This window comes from Tiliqua scincoides, chromosome 13 (assembly GCF_035046505.1).
Source record: "Tiliqua scincoides isolate rTilSci1 chromosome 13, rTilSci1.hap2, whole genome shotgun sequence".
Classification (NCBI taxonomy): domain Eukaryota; kingdom Metazoa; phylum Chordata; class Lepidosauria; order Squamata; family Scincidae; genus Tiliqua; species Tiliqua scincoides.
Window position 1 is genome coordinate 4,927,084 of NC_089833.1, and position 6,000 is coordinate 4,933,083.

Below are 6,000 nucleotides of genomic sequence, written 5' to 3' on the forward strand. Positions count from 1 at the left end.
ACTATACCCAGTCCTGCCCCTCTGAATGGCATTTTGTGTCGTTCATGGGGCATTCTGGGAGGAAAAAAAAAAGAGGGCTGCCCCTGCCAGCAGAAAGCCTACACAAAAGGCCCCCATTTTCATCCCCTGTGATTAGGGCAGTGAAAATGCATATGGGGGCAGCAACTTCTCACCAGTCTTGTTTTCCTTCCCCTGTTGATGTATTTCTCAACCAAGGATGACACTCCAGGCATCTTCTCAAGCGGGCTGTTGTCCACCACAGTGGTGTCAATGGCTTGGCATCACCTGGTGTAGGAGGCCAGCATGTCACCCCATGATGGATTCAATTCCCTAATTCCCCAATTGACCCCCATGTCAATTCCCATGCAGTGGGCGGGGCAATGCCCTGGGCAGTGAGCATAGTTAGTTGGCAGCCTTCAGTCTCGAAAGACTCTGGTATCGCGCTCTGAATGGTGGTTCTGGAACAGCGTCTAGCTTGGCTGAAAAGGCCGATTTGGGAGTAACAATCCCTTCCACGCTGGGAGCAGATGCAGTCTGTCCCTGGTCTGTCTCCCTGGCTATGGGGCTTCCTTCTTTGCCTCAGTCTGTTGGTCAAGTGTCTCTTCAAACTGGGAACGGCTATGCTGCACAGCCTGCCTCCAAGCGGGCCGCTCAGAGGCCAAGGTTTCCCACCTGTTGAGGTCCACTCGTAAGGCCTTCAGATCCCTCTTGCAGATGTCCTTGTATCGCAGCTGTGGTCTACACCATTGCCCTGCTGCTGGCTTTTTTTAACTATAACTTTTGATAGAATAGAGATATTTCAATGCAGTTTGTTTCATTGCATTCTGCCTGGAATTACACATCATGCAATATATAACATGATGGTATTCTTCAAAAAGACCAAGATTTTTAAAATTTTGGCGTCATAGTGTCACCCCCTCACGCTCATCACCTGGTGCTGCCCACACCTTCTGCACCCCCCCCCCAGCGACGCCACTGGTCCACTGCAGTTCACACCACCGTAAACCTCTTTGTCTTTGAGATGCCATGCGATCATTTGGTGCTCTTGCTCCAACGGAACTGGAGTTTTCGCATTCTCCAGAGGCCTGTTTGGCAACGGTGTTTATGGCTTTGTCACCACTCCAACCAAGAGAGGCTCAAGGCGACTCGCTCAAACTGATCACGAAAGGGCAAAATCGACAACGTGTGTCTATCAGGCAGTCTCTGGGAGCAACAAGACAGCTGGCTGAAATGTACTGTGACGAGTCTTCCCCTGAGCAAGTTTTGCTGAAAGCTCACAGAATTCCTTTTCCCCCCCAAGCAAAATGTTGACAGTGCAGTCAGTCACTGTTGTGCACTCTCCTATCTGGTCATTAGCAACCAATTGCGACTTGCATGGCTGTTTGGGTGGGTGGGTTGGGGGGCAAGTGGTGTGAATGGAAGCCAAAGTGCTAGTTAGCAACTTTTAATGGAGCGTCTCTGGTTAAAAGCAGCGTGGTGGGGCCCATTTCATCCCCTCTTTTCTGGCTGTGGTCTGTTTGATACTCTTCCGTATGAAGATGTCATCAGTGCCCCAGTGCACCAAACAGAATGAGACCCTCTTCTTCCATGGACAGGGTTAGTTGCTTCCAATGGCTCCATTCAGCGTGATGGATGAAGTGCAGAACAGGGGGAGGTTTGGGGTTTTTTCATACAACAGCAGAGGCCTTGCTGTTGTAGTTCAATTCCACTCATGCACCCCAGGCGTCCTACTCAGGAATCTTCCATGCCAGGGTGTCCCAAGGAGAGCTCAGTGAGCAGAGAATTGCAGCTGGATGGCTCTTCCACTTGCCCCTGGCTTGAAATCCCCCCCCCCACACCACTGCCACCTACTTTCAGGTGCCGTAAGACCCAGGGTTCACTGCTGTTGCTCGTTCTGATGAGTAGGGAAGCCCTGTGTCCCCTCCCTTGCAAAAATGTTTTGCATTGGGCCTACAGCTCCTAGGGCCGGCCCTCTGTGTGTGTGTGTGTGTGTGTGTGTGTGTGTGTGTGTGAGAGAGAGAGAGAGAGAGAGAGAGAGAGAGAGAGAGAGAGAGCTAGGGTGGTGTAGTGGTTTGGGTGGTGGACTCAGACCTGGAAGATCCAGGTTCAAACCCCTCCTCAGCCATGAAGCTTCCTGGGTGACTTTGGGCCAGTCACCTTCTCTCAGCCTCACCTACCTCACAGGGTTGTTGTGAGGACAAAAGGAGGGCAGCAGCCGTGTACACCGCCCTGAGCTCTTTGGAGAAAGGGCGGTATAAAAATGTGATAAATAAATAAATAATAAATAGTGGTGTCATTAGAGGATTCAGGGGTGACCCCACCACTGGCCAAAATTTTTAAAATCTTGGTTCTTTCAACTAATACCATCATGTTACATATCGATCACTGTGTAATTTCACGCAGAATGCAGTGAAATAAACCATGTTGAAATATCTCCGTTCTATCAAGTTATAGCCAGAAAACCAGTGGGGTGGGGCAATGGTACATCACCGCGCCCACCGTGTGGGGCATTGCCCCACCTGCTGCCTGGGAGGCGCTCCCTTATGGGGGTGATGTGCTGGCCTCCTGCACCGGGTGACGCAAGCCCTAGTGACACCACTGTGTGTTTGTGTGTATTTGTGCTCACACAGAACTCAATAGAACGATTGCGTACGGAACGAGAATACCATTACTTGCTTAATTTAGCCAATTCCAAATGTTTCCGCGCGGTTCCTCTCGGCGTGCGTTTAATGGAAAGCGTTCTCGCCTCCGTGCTAAATTGCCTTTAAACAACCCAAGAATGGTGTTTTCCACCCAAAGCGTCTTTTTACTACAATCGGAGGTTTTCAGGCGTTGATGGGTTGGGTAGCGAAATGGGCATTTAATGTGAAGTATCTTTGCTGCTCTAACAAAGAGAAGTCATTTGACCAATTACATTGATTTTGCTGATGGGACGGAAGGCCCTTGGAAGTGTAATCGTATCCACCGTTGTGTAAGTTGGGTGTATTAAACTATAGAACAGACGGATCGGAGAAATTCATGGGGGGAATGAGGCGGATTCTTGATCGAGAAAGAGAGAGAGAGAGAGAGACATTTATGTCAGTACAAATCACAGTTTGGAGATGTCTTGTAAATACCACCTCCCTCGTGGAGGGTTCACAGCTGCAAGATTCCTGGGCTTTCAAGACTCCTGAGCGTTGTGGCAGGCAGAAATGCAACAGGTGACGCTGACCCCCATTATTACATCTCTGTCACAGTGTAACCCACTTATCCAGTGTATTTCTATACTAGTTTTCATAGAATTGGAAGGGATCTGCAAGGTCATCTAGTCCAACCCCCTGCCTGGAGCAGGAAATTGTCTTAGAGCATCTCCAACAGCTGTCTGTCAAGCCTCTGCTTGAAGATCACCGGTGAGGAAGAATCCACCACTTCCCTTGGCAATCGCCCTGACCGTCAGGAATTTTTTCCTGATGTCGAATAGGAATCTCTTCCAATTTGTACCCACTGGACCCAGTTCTGCTTTCAGAGGCAGTGGAGAACAAATTTGTCCCTTCTTCCATATGACAGCCCTTTAGGTGTTTGCAGAGGTATTTTAAACAAAGAGTTCTCAGTGCAGTTTACAAAATAAATAGGATGGTTCCCTGCCCCTAAGGGCTCACAGTTTAAAAGAGATGCAGGGGAAACTACTGAGAGAGGGATAGGAACCGGAACCCAGCGTAAATGGGGTGTGGGAGTATGCAGATTACAAAACCACAAGGGTAATAAGTTTCACAATGTAAGGTGCACCTGTTGAATTTCTGCCTGCCACATAGACAGGAATCCTCTTGGGTACTTGGTGGTAGCTCTTGTGTGTACAAAGATGAATGTAAGCATTGTCTATGGGGTTATGTGGGCAAAGAGAATGATTTAATTGGGGGATGTATCATTTCAACTGATGCGCCAACTTCAGTTGGGGGTGCTAACATCAGCCAGGGGTGCAAACTTTTCAACTGTCCCCTGCCACTCTACCGTTTAACAGTTTGGTTGGCAACCTTCAGTCTCGAAAGACTATAGTATAAGCCTACAGCACCCGGTATTCCCAGGCGGTCTCCCATCCAAGTACTAACCAGGCCTGACCCTGCTTAGCTTCCGAGATCAGACAAGATCAGGCATGGAAAGACTATGGTATAAGCCTACAGCACCCGGTATTCCCAGGCGGTCTCCCGTCCAAGTACTAACCAGGCCTGACCCTGCTTAGCTTCCGAGATCAGACAAGATCGGGAGATAGTGTTCAGTATAGGGAGATGGTTGGCAACCTTCAGTCTTGAAAGTCTATGGTATAAGCCTACAGCACCCGGTATTCCCAGGCGGTCTTCCATCCAAGTACTAACCAGGCCTGACCCTGCTTAGCTTCCGAGATCAGACGAGATCAGGCATGTGCAGGGTAACAGTTGGTAATTGGTCAATGCCCCCTGGGCATTGGGGCAGTGCATTATGTTCATGTTCAGAGGCTACGTACCTCTGCATAGGAAGGCAACAGCAGGGGAAGGATTTTTCCTTGAAGCCCGGCCTGTGGGCCACTCAGAAGCTTCTGGTTGGCCCCAATGGGGAAAAAGGATGCTGGCCTTGATGGGCCTTGAGCCTGACCCCAGAGGGCTCTCTGCTGGTGCTCTTGTGAACGGCTGGACTTGGAGAAAGAGAAACCTTGCTATTTTCTCCGCTCGGCTTCTTTCTTTCCTTCTTCTCCATTTGCCGCCTTGTCTCACTTCATTTGTCAAACCCAGGAAACCTGGACTATTGATTGTTATCCCCACATGCACGCCGCGCCTGACGAATGCACGGAGTCAGAAGTCCTCTTTCTCTCTCGTTGGGCTCTGAATTTATATGCGCGGATCTCCGCGTGCATCCCCTGAACCCTGTCAGGAGCTATCGAAAGCCGAGCCGCTGACAATGTTACGGCTGCATGATAATTGGCCGGGAATATTGGTGCTTGTTCTTTGCCGAGGCCCTCCGTCACTCCAACAGATCTGACCTTTTCAAAACAAAACAAGAAAAAAAAGCCCTCTTAATTTACTTGCAAAACCAAGGGCTACGGCGGAGCAGGGTGGAAGGGAGGCGCGCAACTGCTGGTTGCTCCTGTCTGTTCCTGGCTTCCCAGCTCTGCCAGTGGAATATTCTAGCCCTCAATGAAATGCTCTTAAAATGCGGTTCTCCAAGGATCCAAATGGTCCTTGCTTGAAGCACTCGGCCGGCTCTTGCATCGTCATGGGGCTTTTCTTGCTAAATAACACCTGCGGGGGGGGGGGGGGGGGCTGATCTGAATCAAGAGCACAGTGTGAGAGAGGGGAGGTTAGCCCCTTCCCCATCATGCCCCTGACTCAAACCCCCTCCACCCTGTGGCGGTTATTTCTTGTTGACATGAAGCTCCCATGAGGGCCAATGAGAATTTATTTTCCTGCAGGCAAATAGCGGTGTGCGTGTGAGAATCTGGCTATAGACTGTGGAAGGGGCAGAGGGTTAAAGCCCCATCGCCTCTAATCATGACTGGATCAAGTGCCCCCTGTTAAATGCTATTTCACAGCCCCACAGTGCTCCTCCCCCAATAAATAAGCACACAAGGGTCATAAGAACATAAGAACAGCCCCACTGGATCAGGCCACAGGCCCACCTAGTCCAGCTTCCTGTATCTCACAGCGGCCCACCAAATGCCCCAGGGAGCACACCTGATAACAAGAGACCTGCAAGGCCTCCTGGGAATTGTAGTTAAGAACATAAGAACTGCCCCACTGGATCAGGCCATAGGCCCATCTAGTCCAGCTTCCTGTATCTCACAGCGGCCCCACCAAATGCCCCAGGGAGCACACCAGATAACAAGAGACCTCATCCTGGTGCCCTTCCTTGCATCTGGCCTTCTGACATAACCCATTTCTAAAATCAGGAGGTTGCGCATACACATCATGGCTTGTACCCCGTAATGGATTTTTCCTCCATAAACTTGTCCAATCCCCTTTTAAAGGCGTCCAGGCCAGATGCTGTCACCAC

The 6,000-nt window shown here is 50.1% G+C and overlaps 1 pseudogene; it reads right to left on the reverse strand.

Annotated features, from left to right (window-relative positions):
• Positions 1-4,300: 4,300 nt before the first annotated feature.
• LOC136633885 (5S ribosomal RNA) lies at positions 4,301-4,421 on the reverse strand (annotated as a pseudogene).
• Between the last annotated feature and the right edge of the window lie 1,579 nt (positions 4,422-6,000).